Source organism: Podarcis bocagei, assembly GCF_964188305.1.
Source record: "Podarcis bocagei genome assembly, chromosome: 1".
NCBI classification, from domain to species: Eukaryota; Metazoa; Chordata; class Lepidosauria; order Squamata; family Lacertidae; genus Podarcis; species Podarcis bocagei.
In genome coordinates this window covers 1,353,020-1,374,095 of record NC_138125.1, presented here as the reverse complement: position 1 = coordinate 1,374,095, position 21,076 = coordinate 1,353,020, and the positions used below count along the sequence as shown (strand labels likewise).

At 47.1% G+C, this 21,076-nt stretch overlaps 1 long non-coding RNA gene across 1 annotated transcript in view; it reads right to left on the bottom strand.

The window, feature by feature from the left end:
* The window catches only part of LOC308588249, a 665,218-nt gene that overhangs the window by 15,993 nt on the left and 628,149 nt on the right, over nt 1-21,076 (bottom strand). Inside the window, exon 2 of the long non-coding RNA XR_014008607.1 lies at nt 8,365-8,837. This is a non-coding gene — a long non-coding RNA (uncharacterized lncRNA). The remainder of the gene's footprint in view (nt 1-8,364; nt 8,838-21,076) is intronic.

The window sequence follows — 21,076 nt, the reverse complement described above, 5'->3', positions numbered from 1 at the left end:
TTTATTATTATTTATTATTATTATTGGATGTCCACAAGTTCTAGTGTTAGGAAAGATGGAGAAAGACTTTCCTCTATCCACTTTCTCTTTGCATCGTTCCTTAGTTTTACTGTTTTTCTGGGACTGTAAAGTTTTTTCAGCATTGCTTTTTAATGCTTTAACCTGCCCTGGGACCTTAAGGAGAAGGTTGGGAAATTATAATAAAAATAATTAGCAATAATTGCAGAGATTCATGATCTCTGTCTTTGTGACCCCAGGAGAGGACAGATGCAGAAGCCACCAAGTATTTCTGACGCTCAAGCCGGATCTTTCTCGAGGTTACTCTGCCTCTCTCTGATTTCCCTGAGTTTTCTAACAGAAGAGCTCATGTTTTTTGTCAAGAGCATCTGACATCAAATCTCCTGAAATCCCCACAACAGGAGGAATTCAAATTGGGCCGGGGGCAGTTAGGAAAGAAACAGGCGCGGGGAGCGGGGCGGGGGAGAGAAACATCAGCAGCCGGAATTGATTGACAGGCTGGATGTGTGACAAGTTGAAGTCCCCTGGCTTCTGAAAAATCCTCTCCCCCCCCCCCGCCCGTCCTCTGACACGGCACGAGGGCCGCGTGTGGCGCATATCAATGCGCAACGGCGCAGGAGGCGCATCGCAAACACTTGGTGCCCGAAACTGCCGGAGACGCTGCGCGCCCCGACTCGCTCCCGCTCCAACTCTCGTAGCCCGAGGCTGGCTCTCTTTTTAAATATGAGTAATTGCTCTCGCCGGAGTTTTCGAGAGGATGCCAATTCCCTCTCGCCGCGATGCTCTTCACTCTTGGTGATCGGTAATTGTTTTTGGAAGGGGGGAAAGAAAAGAAAGGAAAAAGAAAGAAGGGCGGGGGGGGGGAAGCAAGCGAGCAAAGAGCAGAACAAATAGCGCTGGATAATGAAGCGTGTCTGAACACTTAGTTAGCTGCTGCTCGGATCAAAGGAACAGGAGTAGCAAAGAGGCCTGGTTTGATCTCCGGGGTGTGCGAGACTCAGATCGCAGCTCGGGTCTCCGCAAGCAGACCTCCTCCTTCTCCTCCTCCCATCTGCAGTGGATTACCGGGCCAAGGAAATAGGACAGCCACCCCAATACTGTCTGCCCGGCGTTGAAAATACTAAATTTCCAGAGAGTCCAAGGAGGTTCCTATGTGGCCCCAAATTTAGACCATACCCCACGTTCCACAGAACTGGCATCCATACAGCCGCTGCGTCATCCTCGTTCCACATCTCATAGAATCATAGAATCATAGAATCATAGAATCATAGAGTTGGAAGAGACCCCAAGGGCCATCGAGTCCAACCCCCTGCCAAGCAGGAAAGACCATCAGAGCACTCCTGACATATGGTTGTCAAGCCTCTGCTTAAAGACCTCCAAAGTAGGAGACTCCACCACACTCCTTGGCATCAAATTCCACTGTTGAACAGCTCTTACTGTCAGGAAGTTCTTCCTAAAGTTTAGGTGGAATCTTCTTTCTTGTAGTTTGGATCCATTGCTCTGTGTCCGCTTCTCTGGAGCAGCAGAAAACAACCTTTCTCCCTCCTCTATGTGACATCCTTTTATATATTTGAACATGGATATCACATCTGTACGAGCGCAATCATTTATTGCGGCAGCAGCCACACTTTGGAACTCCCTGCCGATTGATACCAAGCAAGCACCTTCTCTGGATTTCTTTCACCACCTACGATAAACACCCTGGTTTATACAGGCCTGTTCAGGTGCTAAGAAATGCTGGTGTCTAGCCTAACCCCTTTTAGTATTATTATATTTTTGCATGCTTTAAACAATCATCGTAGTTCTTTTCTTGACAGCTTCATTATATCTCTTTGTAAACTGCTTTGAGGCTTGTTTGTTTTCGTTTACAGTTTTATTCTGTGAACTGCCCCAAAATCTAAATAACCAGCTAACTAAATGCAGCTAAAGTCACCCCCAGTCATCACATGGGGTTCAGCTAAAGGGACGGGCACATGTTTGGGAAGTTGAAGCCATTCAGAATAATTTTCTGATCACAGAATCCTGGAATATTGTAGAATTGGAAGGGATTCCCAAAGGTCCTCTAGTCCAGCCCCCTAGACTGCTCTGTGCTGTTTGCTATTACTGCAACTGGCCCTTGCTTGGTTCACCCAGATCTGCTCCTGTCAAACAAGCTTTGCACTAGCTTCATCTGGATTTTGGTGCCTATCCAGCAGAGCGCATGTCTGAACCTCTTTTCTTAAAATCCATCACAACTTCCTGGCCAGCTTTCAAAGACCGTAGATCACTTTCCTGGGTGCACCTCTGCAATATTCTGCCTTCCTCCTCATAAAATCGATGCCCAGGGAGGGAAAGAAATCCCTTTTAGTTCTCTCTCCCAAAATCCACGCCGGGAAAGTGTCGAGCACAAAAATCCCCCGGACCATTTAATCTGACAGGTTTCCAAGGGACCTCTCTCCTGTCTGCTATTTTCATACCAATCTCCAACAGAACAATAGGGGTATTAAATTAATCCTTCGTTAAGCACCTCAAGGCTCTGAGCCTGCCCTCGCAGGGAAGTCACGGCAGACATCCTTCTGGAATCTGGCAGGAATCATCCCCCTCAAGTTGGCAAATTTCATCCAATTCTATGAAAAAAATTAAATGAAGACTTCTTCATTTTTTAAAAAATGTAGCAGGTGTCTGGTGGTGCAAAATTCCTTGGTATGAGGTAGCTTCATCATAGGGATGCTTGAGAAAAATATGCAGAAATGCCATTGGTTCATCCATCTACCCCAGTGCTGGACATTCAATCCTGTGCATTTTTCCTTGATTAATTCCCACTGAATTTGGGGGGAGGGGGATATTATTTATTTATTTATTTATTTATTTATTTATTTATTTATTTATTTATACCCCGTCCATCTGGCTGGCTTTCCCCATCCACTCTGGAAGGCTCCCAACAATATTAATAAGAGGTGATGTGATACCAATCTCCAGCGATCTGAAGGGCTGTTCCATGGAAGATCCAGCAAACCTGTTTTCTCCTGTTCCAGAGAGTAGGGCCCAAACCAATGGATTCAATTGACAGGAGAGGAGATGGTGGCTAAACCTTAGGAAGAGCTTTCTGGCATCAAGTGGTGCATAAATGTTATTAAATTATATTAATTCTAGATGGGGACTGTCTCTCTCTCCATGTGGGAATGAGGTGGGCAGGCTGCAAGATCATGTCTTGGATTTATTTCTCTAGAGCAACCAGAAAACCGTTCTCACCCTCCAGCTTTGTGTACCTGTAAAATTGATACACAAACCAGGGAGAATACAAACTGGTGGTTGTGTTCATTTCAGGGCAATTAGAAACTCGGGGGCAGGGGGAATCGATGTGTTGTCAGGGTGAAGAGAGAGACAGGCATATTTGTGTTGCGCCTCTGCGTGGCATTCTGGGATTGCAGGTAAGAGAGAATTCTTAAAATGAAAAGAAAAAGGGGGAGGAGAAAACTGAAGGGGAAAAGAGTTGAGAAAGGAGACGAGAATTGAAGATGCCATTCTAATGAAAGAAAATTCAGACGGAGTTCATTTGTTCCCCCCAAACAAGACATCCACGGAAATATGTGCAGAATTAATTAGCCGTCGTCGTAACGAAGCAAATCAAAAAAGACAGGCTTAATAGGTCAGACTGTCAGTTATATTAGGGAAGGTTTAGAATTCTGTGAGATGAGGGTTTTTGGGGGGTTTTCTTTCTTTGCAGGAGAAGAGAAACAAATGGAGAAACAAATGGAGTCCATTTCTGTGGGCGACACGATGCGGGTGGGTCATTCTTGAGCCCGGGAGGGCAATTCCTTCAAAGATTTCCAAATGAGAGGGCCAAAGTCTTAAGGGCTAAGATGGTCCCTGTGCAATTGCTTTGGTTTTGTTGTTGTTTAGTTGTTTAGTGGGGTCCTCCTCTTCGTGACCCCCTGGACCAGAGCACGCCAGGCCCCCCTGTCTTCCACTGCCTCCCGCAGTTTGGTCAAACTCATGTTTGTAGCTTTGAGAACACTGTCCAACCATCTCGTCCTCTGTTGTCCCCTTCTCCTTGTGCCCTCCATCTTTCCCAGCATCAGGGACTTTTCCAGGGAGACTTCTCATGAGGTGGCCAAAGTATTGGAGCCTCAGCTTCATGATCTGTCCTTCCAGTGAGCACTCAGGGCTGATTTCCTTCAGAATGGAGAGGTTTGATCTTCTTGCAGTCCAGGGGACTCTCAAGAGTCTCCTCCAGCCCCATAATTGAAAAGCATCAATTCTTTGGCGATCAGCCTTCTTTATGGTCCAGCTCTCACTTCCATACATCAACCTAAACATCTTCGAGAGAAGCAAAGGAGGCAGAGACCTCTCCCTTTCTCCTCCAAAAAGAGGGCCAGTGCTGCTACTTCTTCATGGAGAACATAGTTATAGTATGCGGCTTCTTCCCACAGAAGACACCAGCCCAGGTGGCTTCTAAAGAGGATTGGCCAAATTCCTGGGGGAGAGGGCTCCTGGTGGCTCTGTTCTCGTCTCCACAGCCAGAGGCAGCAGTGCTTCAGTTGCTGGATGCCAAAGGAGGGGAGAAGGGCCCTGTGCACGAATCCTGCGTATGGTCTTTGGAGTATCTGGTCAGCCACTGTGAGAACAGGGGGCTGGACTAGATGGGCCACTGGCCTGATCCAGCAGGTTTGTCTTGCGTTCTTATGGAACTCCCTCCCACAGGAGACAGTGGTGGCCAACAGCTGGGATGGCTTTGAAAGAGGGTGAGACCAATCAGGGAGGAGGAGAGGTCTATCAATGGCTACTAGCCAGGGTGGCTATGTGCTGCCTCCACTGTTGGAGGCAGCCATGCTTTCGAATCCCAGTTGCTGGAAACCACAGGAGGGGAGAGATGCTCTGGTGCTCAATCCTGCTTGTGGTCTTCCCATCATGGTCCTCTGGTTGCCACTGTGAGAAGAGGAGGCTGGACTAGGTGGGCCTGACCCAGCTCTTCTTAGGTTCTTAGATTAAATCCCGAATTCGATCTTTCAGTTTTTATTTAATTACAGCAATGGGTAGAATCATAGAATCATAGAATCATAGAGTTGGAAGAGACCCCAAGGGCCATCGAGTCCAACCCCCTGCCAAGCAGGAAACACCATCAGAGCACTCCTGACATATGGTTGTCAAGCCTCTGCTTAAAGACCTCCAAAGGAGGAGACTCCACCACACTCCTTGGCAGCAAATTCCACTGTCGAACAGCTCTTACTGTCAGGAAGTTCTTCCTAATGTTTAGGTGGAATCTTCTTTCTTGTAGTTTGGATCCATTGCTCCGTGTCCGCTTCTCTGGAGCAGCAGAAAACAACCTTTCTCCCTCCTCTATGTGACATCCTTTTATATATTTGAACATGGCTATCATATCACCCCTTAACCTCCTCTTCTCCAGGCTAAACATGCCCAGCTCCCTTAGCCGTTCCTCATAAGGCATCGTTTCCAGGCCTTTGACCATTTTGGTTGCCCTCCTCTGGACACGTTCCAGTTTGTCAGTGTCCTTCTTGAACTGTGGTGCCCAGAACTGGACACAGTACTCTAGGTGAGGTCTGACCAGAGCAGAATACAGTGGCACTATTACTTCCCTTGATCTAGATGCTATACTCCTATTGATGCAGCCCAGAATTGCATTGGCCTTTTTAGCTGCCACGTCACACTGTTGGCTCATGTCAAGTTTGTGGTCAACCAAGACTCCTAGATCCTTTTCACATGTACTGCTCTCAAGTCAGGTGTCACCCATCTTGTATTGAAATGGGTACTGAAATGAGTATTGTGATAGGAATTTTATGGTTTTAGATATATGGCAACGTTCATAACCACACGTACATAGATCAGAACAGGAAAGCCAACCTGGAACCATTTTGATTCCTAAACTGAGCAAATGTTTCTCTGCATGGTAAAAATGGAAAAAGCCTCCTCATTGTCTCTTCCTTCACAAATCCTGTCTTAATCTGTGTTTGAATAAGGTGTGAGCCTGTGACCTGGCCCAGGAAATAAGTATTTTACCACTACAAAAGAATGGCCAGGCTCCCCAGGCAATCCAATCAAGCAACTTGCCAGACAGGAGATAAACTGTGACAGGAGAAAAACAACATTTAAATTTCTGTGATGTAGGTGGGATGTATCTGAGGGGTGGTCTTAGGTTACACCCCTTCTGTGATGTATGCATAATGTTTCTGGGGGTGGTCTTGATCTAGAGAATGGGAATTTCAAAAGTCTTTATAAGGCCTTGCAGGCCATTGTTCTGGGTCCTCTTCCTCTCCTGCGTGTGAGGGGAGTACCCTGTTGCAACAGATCAATAAAGATCAAGCTTACTAGCTGCTTTGCTTCTCAATATTCTCTGGTTGGCCTCTGTTATTTTCTCCTACCAATAGGGAACCTATGTAAGGACTCTATATGGGCTCTTGGATACCCCATAAGGGAAAAGGGCATATTTTTATTTACAACAGGATCAATATGGGATGTAAGAATTGATAGTATCATTTCCATCCTCTCCTCCTTGTTAATGTAAAACACCTGCTAAAAAGCCCACAATGAGAGTATACATATTTGTAATCAAACATGGCTACCTTGCTAAGCTATTCAGTTCTTTATGCTTAAGCCAAGAAATTGTTTCTATAACCACATGTAAGTATATAATTATGAACCTTTGTACTGATTTTGTATTTAACTGTATTTAACTGAACATTTAGAAATGTATTATGAAGATTCTAATGAGATTTTGTTTGAATTATTATTAGTTAGCACTAATAGTTGCAGTAATGGCTCAAGACTACTGAGGAAACCAGAAAACTCTGCTCAGGGAGTGGGCTATCAGCCAACCCCAATAAATTGGCAAAATAGCAGCTCTTCCACTTTATGGACTGCTAGGGAGAAACAGGGGTAGAACGCTGGCAACCTGTCTTCCACCTGCACTTCACAGCTACCGGGAACATCGTTGAACTTACCTATTTTCTTCTTGAATTTACCTAAAAAACAAGAAAAAACAAAAATTGAGTCAAGAAATTGTAAGAACTTAGTAAAAACTGACTCTGCAAGTTCGCTTTATTTTAGATAGCTTATAAGTTTTCATGTCACTTTGTAAGTAGTTGTCTCATTCTCATAAATCTGATAAATGGTGAAACGTGGTTTTTGAACAAGAATATTAATTGTGTGAATAATGGTCGCCTATGTGCTGCACGGGTTGCACAACAACAGTGAGAAGAGGAGGCTGGCCGAGAAGGTCCGCAGGCCCAATCTAGCAGGCGATTCTGATATTCTCGTGTTCTTAGATTCAAACATGAGACCTCATTTCTGCACACAGATCCCCCTTACAAATCCATTAATATGGATTGTGAATTAACAAGAAGTGCTGGGCTGATCTGATGAAAAGATTTGGAAGATCACGAATGGTCGCTGAGCACAGATCCTGCTGATGAACAGGTCCCGTCACCCTATACAATTCCTGGGGCTGGATGAGGGCTGCTTTCCTGGATCAGAGAGGTGGGGAGATGTGAATAAATCAATAAATATTTTTTTTTTTAAAAAAAGAAATGGCCCTCCCCCCCAGCCCCATCTTTCCTCCTGGCCTCCACATCAGCTGTCACCTCTCAAGGGACTCTTCTTGCCTCTTCCTGCATTAACGGTCCCTAATCGATGCAAATGCCAAGAGGACATATTTTTTTCCCTGGCAGGCTGCCTGTCGAAGTGAGAGCAGTGTTTGCCCTCAGCGGAGTGACAGCCTGGCTTCCCCAATCCATCTTTCTCCTTTGCAAATGGAGACTCTTCTACCAAAGACAAAAAAACTTTCCCCACGTCAGCCTGGACAAAAGCAGGATCAATTGGAAATAATTGGTGCATCACTGTAGCTGTTCAGCAGAATGAATGGTTTCTGCCTAATTAGTCTTCCCCTGAAGCTGGCCTCAAAGCCTCCTTGTTCTGCTTGAACTCAAGGTGCTTCTTGAAAGAGGAACGCCTTAGAATCGTAGAATTGTGCCGTTAGAAGGGACCCCGAGGATCATCCAGTCTAACCCCAACTTGAAGGGCTGTAGGCAGGTACCTGAGGCACTGCCTTAAATGATGATTCCCTTTTTCTGAACAATGAGATGCTCACAGTAGCATCCAGAGGGCTGTTTTCCTAAGATGCAATGCTAGTTCCAGGTTTGGGCCAAGATGTTCTGAGTGGGCCTCTTAGTAAGAGGAGAAAACATGATATCATCATCATCATTTATTAAATTCATACACCACCCTTTGTGGGATGTGAAACACAAGAGCAGTCAAGTACCACATTCCTAGAGTGAACATGTTTACACATGGGGAGGAATGTTTGTCCAGCCAGCAGGTCAACTTCCTGTTTCCTTCTGGGCTGGGACAGACTTCCTCTGCATGTGACTAGAGGTGGGCGTGGCCTCACCTGTGCAGGTAACGACAAAAGCACAGGGCAGGACAGCCATCTCTCTCTCTGTGACTACATGCATCGAAGAAGCAACATCTGCTTAGCCAAAGAGAGGACAAAGGGACTGTCTCCTTATGAGATAGTTTCCAGGTGTATGTTACTTTGCTAAGCTAAGTCTGCCTTCTGGGATCCTATTGTGAACAGAATGATGTGTGAGTAAACCTTGTTATACTTTTAAAGAAGACTGTGCCGTGTCTTATCTTTTATGAGGGAATAAGGGGGAAATACCAGAACAGTTATTATAGAGGCTTTAGCGAGCCTGAGCAAACGCATCTGTTGTGCAAGTTTAAAAAGGGGAATGTTACTCTGCTAAATTGTGAACTTGTTTACGCAAGTTGGAAAGGCTATAATCAAACAATATATCCTCTCTTGCATCCCTGAACATTCCCACACCCTTCATCTGAAGGGTGAGAGAAGCTTGAGAGAAGCTTGTACAATGATGCATGGAGAAAGTGTTTTCTCCCGCTCTCATAAGCTAGAACTCACGGACATCCAATGAAGTTGAAGGTTGGAAGGTTAGAACAGATAAAAGGAAGGACTTCTTTACACAGCATAGAGTTAAATTATGGAACTCATTCCATAGAAGCATAGAATTGTGGAGTTGGAAGGGACCCAAAGATCATCTACTTCAACCTGCTGCAATGCAGGAATCTCAACTAAGGCATTCATGGCTGATGGACATCCAGCCTCTGCTTAAAAACCTCCAAGGAAGGAGAGTCCACCACCTCCCGAGGGAGACCGTTCCACTGTCAGAAAGCTCTTCCGTACGCTTAGTCGGAATCTCATTTCTTGTAACTTGAAGCCACTGGTTCGTGTCCTACCCTCCAGAGCAGCAGAAAACAAGCTTGCTCCATCTTCCGTGTGACAGCCCTTGAGATAGTTGAAGGTGGCAATCATATCTCCTCTTTTCCAGACTACACATACCCAGCTCCTTCATCCAGGAGGCAGTGAGGCCCACAAACGTGGATGGCTTCAAAAGAGGTTTGGGCAGATTCATGGAGGAGGAGAGGGCCACTGATGGCTACCAGCCATGGTGGTTCTGCTCTGCCTCCACAGCCAGAGGCAGCTATGCTTCTGAATGCCGGTTAGGACCATCTTTAGCTGTGTAAAATGCTTGGTAAGCATGCTTGCATTATTAATTATGATTATCCTTACTAATCATTATCATCTTCATCACCATTTCCTTTCTCAGGAAAGGCCAAACAGCTTTCCTTTATTTTACTGCGCTGGATTTATGGCACAGTGTAAAGAGTTCCCTTTGTGGAGGACGGCGGTTATCACTCCTCCAAGGCAGCTTGTGACAAGGATCTCATTCTGCCTTAAAAGTCCAGACCGTGTTCCCATTTGATGGAGCCAAAAGCTGCTCTTAACTCCGGGCCAAGTCAGCAGGGAGCGCGCAAGGAAAAAGTTGTCCGTCTCTGCCGCAACGACTCCCTGGTGGGATGCAAAGCCGGCCCGCCTGTAATTTACCGAGCAAATCCTTGTCCTTTGCCTCTTGTCCTCCTGTAATTCACGCTCCGCTGCTCTGTCGGCCAAAGAGAATGTGAAATACATAAATTGCACTATGCAAGCCCTCAGCCGAGCACAACACAATGCCTTCCCTTTGCAGTATAAATAAATGTACACAGAGGAACATTGCATAAGTGGCGGTGATAAAATACTGGAGGCGCCCGAGAGAATATTCTTCAGCAAATCCTTCTTCACACAGCGCATAGGAAAACCGTGGAACTGGCTCCCAAAGGAGGCATGGATGGCCATCCATCTGGGTGGCTTCGAAAGAGGATTGGACAAAAACATGAAGAAGAAGAAGAAGAAGAAGAAGAAGAAGAAGAAGAAGAAGAAGAAGAAGAAGAAGAAGAAGAAGAAGAAGACAATCTGCCTCCCTGCTCAGGTGCTTCTTCATACCAGTCGCTGGAAACAACAGGAGGGAAGAGGACAGTTGTGCCGCAACCCTGCTTGGTGGTTTCCCCTAACTGGCATCTGGTCAGCCCCTGTGAGAACAGGGGGGCAGTGGCTTCATCCAGCAGGTTCTTCTTATGTTCTTTTCCACATCCCTTGGGAGGATTTGGTGCCGTGCAATTCTCTGCGCTTCCTTTTCGATAAGGATGGTCATGGATGGTTATCACCTGCCCTCAAGAGCCCTAGGCAGGCAGGCAGGCTGAGTGGCCCCTGGTGGGATGATGTGGACTGGCATTCTCCATTCATGAGACCTGGGTGTGCACAGTGGGGTTCATAGAATCAGAACAGTAGAGTTGGAAGTGACCTCAAGGGCCATCTAGTTCAACCCTCTACAATGCAGGAATCACAGCTCAAAAATCCCTGGCTGATGGCTGTCCAACCTCTGTTTAGAAACCTCCAATGAGGGAAAAGTCCATGACCTTCTGGGGTAGTGCTCAACCCCCACCTGCTGCCAAGTCCTCAATACCCAGCTGGGTCTCAGAACTGGACTGGATCCAGGAACCCATTCCAGCCTCCCCTGCAAAGGTTCAGAAAACCCAAGTAGCCCAATGACAATATCTTCCTTTGCCTCCACCTGCTCTATCTGCCAGGCCAATCTGATTTCTTTTTTCGATAGAATTACAAAAGTTGGTGGATCAGGGGAATGCTGTGGACATAGTGTATCTTGATTTCAGTAAGGCTTTTGACAAAGTCCCCCATGATATTCTCGCGAGGAAGCTGGTAAAATGTGGGTTGAACAAGGTGACTGTTAGGTGGATTTGTAGCTGGTTGACTGACCGAACCCAAAGAGGACTCATTAATGGTTCCTCGTCATCCTGGGGAAAAGTGGCAAGTGGGGTGTCGAAGGGTTCTCTGTCCTGGGCTTGTTGTTGTTCAACGTCTTTATAAATGACTTGGATGAAGGAATTGAGGGGATGTTCATCAAATTTGCAGATGACACCAAACTGGGAAGGGTAGCTAATGATGCAGAAGACAGAACCAGAATTCAAAATGACCTTAACAGATTGGAGAACTGGGCGCAAGCTGCAATGCTTCAAGAGAAGTTATGCATGGCATGGAGAAAACCTTTGCTCTCTGTGTCTTAATGAAAGAACTCCTTGGGGACATCCAGTGAAGCTGAAAGTTGGAAGATTCAGACAGATAAAAGAAAGTCCTTCTTCAAGCAGCACAGTGTTCAACTGTGGAACTCACCTTTGTAGGAGGCAGTGGTGGCCACCAACTTAAATGTAAAGGGTAAAGGGACCCCTGACCATTAGGTCCAGTCGTGGCCGACTCTGGGGTTGCGGCGCTCATCTCGCTTTACTGGCTGAGGGAGCCAGCGTACAGCTTCCAGGTCATGTGGCCAGCAGGACAAAGCTGCTTCTGGCGAACCAGAGCAGCGCATGGAAATGCCGTTTACCTTCCCGCTGGAGTGGTACCTATTTATCTACTTGCAGTTTGACGTGCTTTTGAACTGCTAGGTTGGCAGGAGCAGGGACCGAGCAAGGGGAGCTCACCCCATCGTGGGGATTCGAACCACCAACCTTTCGATTGGCAAGCCCTAGGCTCTGTGATTTAGACCACAGCGCCAATCACATCCTGGCCACCAACTGAGATGGCTTTAAAAGAGGATTAGACAAATCCTTGGAGGAGGAGAGGGCTATGGGTGGCTCCTAGCCACAACTACTGCCCTGCTCTGCCTCCACAGTCAGGGGCAACTTTGCTGGAACCAGAGGAGGAACATACTGTGGTGCCCTCAAATCCTGCTTGTGGGTTTCCCACAGACACCTCTCTACAGTTCTGCCACTGCAATGGGTTAGTGCAGCTTACTGTGAACCAGAAGGTTGGTGGTTTGAGTCCACCGAGGGATGGCTGTGAGCAGGATTCCTTCATTCCGGGGGTTGGACAAGATGTCCCTTGGGGTCCCTTCCAGCTCTACAGATTTCATGAGGCATCTGCCTCACAACAGCTCTGGCCTACTCTTCAACATCAGAAAGAAAATGCCGTGTTGTGTGTGATTTGATGCCTCGGTATTTTGAGCTCCTTTGTTAAGCAGTCAAGTAGGAGTCAACTCTGACCCTGCTAAGTTCTCCCTTGCAAGACTGGCCTTGAACATGGGTTTGCTAGTAAAGGTCAATAATATTGACGCAACTTCACTGTTATTTTATGTTCTGCCCTGACATGTTTTATGGAGACGGATTGCGTTCGTTCAGCTCTCCCCAAACGATTTCCTCCGTTCTCCGCAGTGTGGGATGCTCAACACGGTGGTGGTGGTTCTGAAAAAGTTCAGCAGAGTGGATGGATTTCCCCCTTTCCTTCCAAGTTTCCACGGTGCTCATTTTTAATTCCGGTGAGAATGTCAGCGTCACACTGATCTCTTAAATGGGAGGTAAGATTTCAAAGCTGCTATGAGTGACTCTGGATACAAATTACAAGGGCAGGAATTCATTTCCCTTAAATCAAATTATGTGGGCAGTCAAAGGCTGACGTGTCATTCCCCTGAAATTTAGAAATTAAGATCATAATAATAATAATAAAAGCTTACAAGAACATTTTGCTGTATTGGAGAAACAGAACAGAGAGTAGGACGCCTCCATGGAAGCTAATATAACCACCAGCATTTTAAATCAAAATTCTGTAACTATCTCTAGTTTCTGTTGCCATTATTTGCATCCGGACTCCATCGGGAAGATTTCTGAGTAGGTTAAAGGTGGTGGGGTGGAGAGACTGGGATACTATCAATTTCTTTAAAACTTTCAAACATTCACATGAAAAGCAATGTTGGGTTAACTGGGCTGGTCTCCTCCTGTGACTTCGGAAATGTGGAATCGGTTGACAGTGGAATGGTCTCCCTTGGAAGGGGGCAGATTCTCCCTCCTTGGAGGTTTTTAAGCAGAGGCTGGATGGCCGTATGTCTTGGATGCTTAGCTGGGATTCTTGCATTGCAGCGGGTTGGACTGGATGACCCTTGGGATTCCTCCCAACTCTATGATCCTATACTACTTTTTGGCCCAGTTTCTATAATAGTAACAACAACAACAACAACAACAACAACAACAACAACAACAACAACAACAACAATTTATTATTTATACCCTGCCCATCTGGTTGGGTTTCCCCAGCCACTCTGGGCGGCTCCCAATCAAGTGTTAAAAACAATACAGCATTAAAGATCAAAAACTTCCCTAAACAGGGCTGCCTTCAGATGTCTTCTAAAAGTCAGATAGTTGCTTATTTCCTTGACATCTGGTGGGAGGGCGTTCCACAGGGTGGGCACCACCACCGAGAAGGCCCTCTGTCTGGTTCCCTGCAACCTCACTTCTTGCAGGGAGGGAACCGCCAGAAGGCCCTCGGAGCTGGACCTCAGCATCCGGGCAGAATGATGGGGGTGGAGACGCTCCTTCAGGTGTACTGGACCGAGGCCGTTTAGGGCTTTAAAGGTCAACACCAACACTTTGAATTGTGCTCAGAAATGTACTGGGAGCCAATGTAGGTCTTTCAAGACTGGTGTTGGATGGTCTCAGCAGCCGCTCTCAGTCACCAGTCTGGTTGCTGTATTCTGGATTAGTTGTAGTTTCCAAGCCACCTTCAAAGGTAGCCCCATATAGAGTGCATTGCAGTAGTCCATGCAGTTTCTGTGCAGAGGCAAAGATCAGATTCCTCAAAAAGCTCTACTTAAGCATATAATTTGAAGCTGCTCATATTAGGTCGAAGGCATAGATTTATTTGTAAAAGTTATTTTTATCCTGCCTTTTAGAAACTGCAATGTCAGCATTAAGAGCATAAAATGTCATTAAAAACAGAACGCAAGAATCTTTAAAATGACTTGCTGGTCGGAAACAGCTGCACTGATCAGTTGGCACAGAAAAGTCTTTGAGAAATGCCTGGAAGTAAGTAGCAAGGAATCTCTGCTGGAAGAGTGGGGTACCTGCCCAGTGCCATAGCAAGGTCAAGTGGTCCCCGGTGAGGAAAAATTCTTGTCACATCCCCCCCATGGAAATTCTTATTTTTTTTGCCTGCAAAAATGGTTGGACTTGATTTCATATTTTGGGGGAGGAGCCAGAGTTAGAGCTGCTGAGCTTTTTTGGAGAGCGTAAGTTATTTATTGAGCTTTTTTTACGTAGCGTGCCTTGCGTCGAGGAGTCTGCCTTCCACCCTACAGCTAAGGGGGAGTGGATCGTTTAGGCAGTGGGAAGTCTGATTGCGCCAAAGCCAAAGTGTGTCTCACAGACGTTGAGTGCAGCACAGCATTTTGTCACCCCCTCAGAGGTGACACCCAAGGCGGCCACACCGCCCCTGATCCCGCCCACAGGAAGGGGGGACAACACTTAATGTTCAGCTGGGTCTCTGCAGCAGAAGGGACAAGGACCAGGACTTCTGATAAGAACACAAGAGCCCTGCTTGCTCAGGCCAAGTCCCACCTAGTCCAGCATCCTGTTCTCACAGAAGCCAATGCAGTGGGAAGCAAGCAAGCAGAATTCAAGCACACGTCCTCCCCTCCTGTGGTTTCCAGCAAAAGGAGTTCAGAAGAATTACTGCCTCCAATTGTGGATGAAGAGCACAGCTATCTTGGCTGGTAGCCACTAACAGTCCTCTCTTCCTCCATGAATTTGTCCAGTTCTTCTTTTAAAGCCATTAATTGTAACATTTTGCATCTTAAAAAGCAGAGACATCACCTTGCCAACAAAGGTCTGTATAGGTCAAGCTATGGTTTTCCCAGTAGTGATGTGTGTAAGTGAGAGCTGGACCATCAAGAAGGCTGATCGCCGAAGAATGGATGCTTTTGAATTCTGGTGCTGGAGGAGACTCTGGAGAGTCCCATGGACTGCAAGAAGAACAAACCTCTCCATTCTGAAGGAAATCAGCCCTGAGTGCTCACTGGAAGGACAGATCCTGAAGCTGAGGCTCCAAGACTTTGGCCACCTCATGAGAAGAGAAGACTCCCTGGAAAAGACCCTGATGCTGGGAAAGATGGAGGGCACAAGGAGAAGGGGACGACGGAGGACGAGATGGTGGGACAGTGTTCTCGAAGCTACCAGCATGAGTTTGACCAAACTGCGGGAGGCAGTGGAAGACAGGAGTGCCTGGCGTGCTCTGGTCCAGGGGGTCACGAAGAGTCAGACACCACTAAACAACAAATTGTAATATCTTGAACTTGGCCCGGGAGCTACTCAGCAGTCAGTGCTGGTCTCTGAGCACAGGCATTATATACTGGCAAGGCCTCCATCCTGTCAGCAATTGTGCTGCATCTTTCTGCACTAACTGCAACTTCTGGATCAGGCAGAAGGGAAGCTCCATCTAGAGAACATTGCAGCAATCCAGTTTTAGAATTTTAGACTCATAGAATCATAGAGTTGGAAGGGACCCTGAGGGTCATCTCCTCCAACCCCCTGCAATGCAAGAATCTCAGCTAAAACATCCCTGACAGATGGCCATCCAGCCTCTGCTTAAAAACCTCCAATGAGGAGAGTCCACAGCTTCCCGAGGGAGACCATTGAAGTAGCCAATGCAGGAACTGCTGTCTCCAGGATTTCCCAGTCCAGGAATGGTTGTAGCTGTTGTGCCATGAATCATATGAACAGACATAATGCTCTTAACTTGAAGCTTCCAAGCAGGGGCAGAGGATGGGGGGGGGGTGCGGTTGGCAGGGCTGGATTTAGGTTTGATGAGGCCCTCAGCTCCTGAAGGTAATGGGGCCCTTTCTATGTCCAGCTGTCCTTTGTCAACAACAAATTGTTGCTGTTTTTTGTGTTGAATATGTGCTATATGGTAATTTATGGACCTAATAGATATCTGAAGCCATTTGCACATACAGAATGTAGGCACCCTATATATAGAAAGGAGCAAAGCAGTGATATTTTAGGGAGCAGGCTAGCAGGCGGGGCCCATGACTTACATCATAGGAGCCTACACAACACAAAACACTGTTGCTGGATGTAGGTTTTATTTTACAGTGGTACCTCTGGTTGTGAACAGGATCCATTCTGGAGGCCCATTCGCAACATGAAAAGAGCGCAACCTGAAGTGCCGTATCTGTGCAGGTGCTCGGCGTGATTTGGAGCTTGTGCTCATGCGTGAAGCGCAATTTAGTGCTTCTGCGCATACGCGAGCAGCGAAACCCGGAAGTAACCCTTTCTGGTACTTCCAGGTTGCTGCGGGACGCAACCTGAAAGAACGTAACATGAAGCAAATGTAACATGAGGTATGACTGTATTTGTTTTTTATGGTATATTTTGGAAATGTACATCCAGGTTCTTTTCCCTTTAATTTTTTTTGGGGGGCCCCAAGAGAGTGGGGCCCTAAGCTGTAGCTTGTTTAGCTTGTACATAATTCGGGCACTGGCGGTGGGGGTGGACCACCCTGGGTGTCACCACTGAGGTCACAAAATGCCGAGTGGCACTTACTGCAGCACGCCCAAGCCATGTGTCTCTCCTAGGAGTGACATGGTGGTTTGTGTACCCACAGGCTCCACACTGCCCCAAACAGTCCACCCGCCACCTCCCCCCAGCTGTAGGTTGGCTGAGTGGGAGGAGGCAGGCAGCCTCCTTGGAGACCCCACAGAGTGTCCTGCCCTGGCTGGCCCCTCCCTGCGGGCAGCTGGCCCCACCCCTGGGCACAGGGCATGTGCGCCCACCCCAGGCGCCTGATCAGCTTGCTCTGCCCCTGCTCCCAAGCAACCCTGGATTGAGTGGGGCTCCTGCCTGAACTCCTGAGCCAGAGAAGACATGGACACTGCCCCCTTCCACTGTCAAACTGGGGAACTCCATCCCATGGAAAAAATAAAAAAATTCCTTCCAGTAGCACCTTAAAGACCAACTAAGTTAGTTCTTGGTATGAGCTTTCGTGTGCATGCACACTTCTTCAGATACACTGAAACAGAAGTTGCCAGACCCTTCTATATAGTGAGAAGGTGGGGAGGGGTATTACTCAGAAGGGTGGTGGGAATGGGAGATTGGCAGATAGCTGAGATGAGCCTGTTGACGACTCTTAACGACTGTAATAGGTCTTACAGGAAAAGGCAAGGGGTGAGAAGGTGAGAAATGGCTTAGTCATGTATAGTGAGATAAGAATCCAATGTCTTTGTTCAAACCAGGTCTCTCCATGGTTTTAAGTTTGGTAATGAGTTGTAATTCAGCAGCTTCTCTTTCCAGTCTATTTCTGAAATTCCTTTGTAGTAAAACAGCTACTTTGAGATCTTGTATAGAATGTCCTGGGAGATTGAAGTGTTCTCCTACTGGTTTCTCTGTTTTGTGATTCTTGATGTCAGATTTATGTCCGTTTATTCTTTGGCGTAAGGTTTGGCCTGTTTGTCCAATATAGAGAGCTGAAGGACACTGTTGGCATTTGATGGCATACACAATGTTAGACGATGAGCAATTAAATAGTCCCGAGATGGTATGTGTGATGTTGTTGGGGCCAGTAATGGTGTTGTCCGGGTGTATGTGGCAGCAAAGTTGGCATCTGGGTTTATTGCAGGCTCTGGTGCCAGTGTCCGTGTTAAGTCTGGTGGTAGTATTATTGCCTTTTCCTGTAAGACCTGGTTGTAGTATTATTGCCTTTTCCTGTAAGACCCCTTGCCTTTTCCTGTAAGACCTATTACAGTCATTAAGAGTCGTCAACAGGCTCATCTCAGCTATCTGCCTATCTCCCATTCCCACCACCCTTCTGAGTAACACCCCTCCCCACCTTCTCACTATATAGAAGGATCTGGCAACTTCTGTTTCAGTGTATCTGAAGAAGTGTGCATGCACACGAAAGCTCATACCAAGAACTAACCTAGTTGGTCTTTAAGGTGCTACTGGAAGGAATTTTTTTTATTTTGACTATGACAGACCAACACGGCTACCTATCTACAACATCCCATGGAAGACAGAGATGGCCAAGAACCTGGATGGCTTTAAAAGAGGCTTGGGCAAATTCACGGAGGAGGAGAAGGCTGTCGATGGCTACCAGCCAGGATGAACGCTCTGCTCTGCCTCCACATTTTTAGAAAGTAATGCTTCTGAATGCCAGTTGCTGGAAACCACTAGAGGGGAGAGGCTCTTGGGCTTGAATCCTGCTTGCTGGTCTCCTGAAGACTTCTGTTCAGCTACTGTGAGATGAGGATGCTGGGATAGATGGCCATCGGTCTGATCCAGCAAGCTGTTCTTATGCAAAACCGCAGAGGCATCTGACACATTTCCTCAAGCACACCAGCTCTGCGCTTTACCCAAGAGCTTTGCCAGATGTCACAGAGAGTAACAAATGACAATTTTTGTCCGTGGAAAGAAGTGACAAAGAGATGAATCACCAGAACTCATGCAAACTGTCACAAAGCCCAGTGATATAATGCTGATATAATATTCCCAGCTCCGCTGTGATGTCGTCTGGCCCCAGAACATCACTGTGTGGGGAGGAGGGAGGGGAAGGGGGGGAGAGGAATCTCTTTCAAAACAAACAAACAGCTTTGAAATATGATGGTGCTTTCAGGAGCCGGTTCCTTTTTCCATCCTACCTGGACAGAGGTGGGAAAGGAGGGCAGGTTCTGGAGCGCGGTCAGCTGGTTCCAAGAACGCACCTTGAAGAAAGGATCTTTGGCATTCCAAGGGTGGGTTGGAATGGAGCTTATGAAATCAGATTTCACATTTCTCTGAACACTGCAAAGCGGTTCTTGGCTCAGCAATGATCACAATCAAAATGTGTTTAAAATGCACATGTTAGAGGGAAAGGGTTTGGAATGCATATTTGGAGAGAAATGTGTTCGGAAACCTGCACTTAAGCGGGAATTTCCAGGCAGATTAATTCATGGACTTGCGAGCGAGCGGCGCATAAAAGGATGCAGACCGGCAGCAGAGTGGCCTGTCCATCTGTGCAAGCAGAGCAAAGAGGCAGCATGAAGGTATCCGCCACAAATATTTTCCCCAAGGGTCAGAGTGGATAGCAAAAATAAAGCTGGCACTACATCATTAGGACTAATTTAAAACCCCCCAAATCTAACAGTTGAATAAACAACTGAATATATGAACATAGGAGGAGCCTTTTGGATCAGGCCAGAGCTCCATCTAGTCCAGGATCCTGTTCTCACAGTAGCCAACCAGATGCCTCTTCTGGGAAACCAGCAAGCAGGATTCAAGCAGAAGAGTCACTCCAGGAGCTGGTATGCAAAAGCAGTGCAGAAAGATCATGGTGGCAAGTGGCCATTGGTAGCCCTCTCTTCCATTACAGTGGTGCCTCGCAAGACGAAAAGAATCCGTTCTGTGATTCTCTTCGTCTAGCGTTTTTTTCGTCTTGCAAAGCAAGCCCATTGACGGATTAGCGGATTAGCGCTATTAGTGCTATTAGCGGCTTTTAGCGGCTTATCTGCTTAGAAAAAGGGGGGGGGGAGGAAAAAAAACCAGCAGGAACTCGCAAGACATTGTCGTCTTGCGAAGCAAGCCCATAGGAGATTTGTTTTGCGAAGCACCTCCAAAACGGAAAACTCTTTTGTCTAGCGAGTTTTCCGTCTTGCGAGGCATTCGTCTTGCGGGGCACCACTGTATTTTCTCCAATTCTCTTAAAAGAGTTCATGTATCCGGTATAATTGCTAAGTTCCATTCTTGCCCTGCCTTACTAAAAGCAGGAATGGGTCCTGAGGGTCATCTCTTCCAACCCCCATGCAATGCAAGAATCACAGCCAAGAATCGCCTTATCCTCTTGGTCCTCCTCCTCTGCCCACCTTCCATCTTGTCCACATCCTTCTTAAATTGTGGTGCCCAGAACTGGACACTGTATTCCAGGTGTGGCCTGATCAAGGCAGAATTGAGTGGGACTGTGACTTCCCTTGGCCTGGACACTAAACTTCTGTTGAGGAACTCTAGAATAACATTAGCCTTCTTTTGCTGCTGCATCACACTGTGGACTCATGTGAAGCTAAGGGCGTCATGTCTTTCTGGAGCATGTACAAAATGTTGGCAGAAACAAGCAGCCCAGTTGCAGGTCCACTTGCCACTCGTCAAATGTCATGCTTGTACTATTTGGTGCAGTGGTTAAGAGTGGTGGACTCGTAATCTGGTGAACCGGGTTCGCTTCCCTGCTCCTCCACATGCAGCTGCTGGGTGACCTTGGGCTAGTCACACTTTTTTGAAGTCTCTCAGCCTCACTCACCTCACAGAGTGTTTGTTGTGGGGGAGGAACGGAAAAGGAGATTGTGAACTGCTTTGAGACTCCTTAAGGGGAGTGAAAGGGACGTGGGTGGCGCTGTGGTCTAAACCACTGAGACTTGGGCTTGCCGATCAGAAGGTCGGCGGTTTGAATCCCCATGACGGGGTGAGCGCCCGTTGCTCAGTCCCTGCTCCTGCCCACCTAGCAGTTTGAAAGCATGTCAAAGTGCAAGTAGATAATTAGGTACCGCTCCGGTGGGAAGGTAAACGGCGTTTCCTTGTGCTGCTCTGGTTCACCAGAAGTGGCTTAGTCATGCTGGCCACATGACCCAGAAGCTGTACGCCAGCTCCCTCGGCCAATAAAGCGAGATGAGCGCCACAACCCCAGAGTCGGCCATGACTGGACCTAACGGTCAGGGGTTGCCAGTGTGGTGTAGTGGTTAAGAGCTATAGACTCGTATTCTGGGGAACCGGGTTCGCGTCTCCGCTCCTCCACATGCAGCTGCTGGGTGACCTTGGGCCAGTCACACTTCTCTGAGGTCTCTCAGCCCCACTCACCTCACAGAGTGTTTGTTGT